We start from the raw sequence: 585 nt of genomic DNA on the forward strand, positions 1-585 counted from the left end.
GCCTTCCCAAACTTCAAGTTGATGGTATCAATATGAGCACTAAGTTGAGCACCCAATTGAGTAATAGAGTCCACTTCATGCTTTCCTCCTCTAGTAGCCTTGCGAGGTCTACTATATTGTGAATTATGGACCGCCATTTCCTCAATCTTGTTCCAAGTTTAATTATCGTCAATTTCGGTGAACATACCATTTGATCCCATGTTGAGAATGTTTCTTGAGTCTTTATAAAGACCATTCCAAAATTGTTGTACCAAGAACCACTCGCTAACTCCATGATGAGGACATGAGCGACAAGTTCCTTTGAATCGCTCCCAAGCTTCATACAAAGATTCTTCGTCCCTTTGCTTAAAACCCGTAATTTGAGCTCTTAGCATGTTAGTCTTTTCCGGAGGGTATAATTTTTTGTAGAAAGCTAGAGCCAACTTCTTCCAAGAGTCAATTCCAAGAGCGGCCTTATCAAGGCTCTTCAACCATTGTTTCGCGGTACCAATTAGAGAAAAAGGAAATAAGACCCATCGAATTTGGTCTTGAGTCACTCCGGTTTGGGAAATCGCATCACAATAGTCACAAAACGTCTCCATGTGG

At 41.2% G+C, this 585-nt stretch overlaps 1 non-coding gene across 1 annotated transcript; it reads left to right on the forward strand.

Moving 5' to 3' along the window:
- Nucleotides 1-267: 267 nt before the first annotated feature.
- On the forward strand, nt 268-374 carry LOC141640686 (small nucleolar RNA R71). The gene has a single exon (XR_012543123.1). It is a non-coding gene; the product is annotated as a small nucleolar RNA R71 (small nucleolar RNA).
- The last annotated feature ends 211 nt before the right edge of the window (nt 375-585 follow it).

The sequence above is a fragment of the Silene latifolia genome, unplaced genomic scaffold (assembly GCF_048544455.1).
Source record: "Silene latifolia isolate original U9 population unplaced genomic scaffold, ASM4854445v1 scaffold_96, whole genome shotgun sequence".
Classification (NCBI taxonomy): domain Eukaryota; kingdom Viridiplantae; phylum Streptophyta; class Magnoliopsida; order Caryophyllales; family Caryophyllaceae; genus Silene; species Silene latifolia.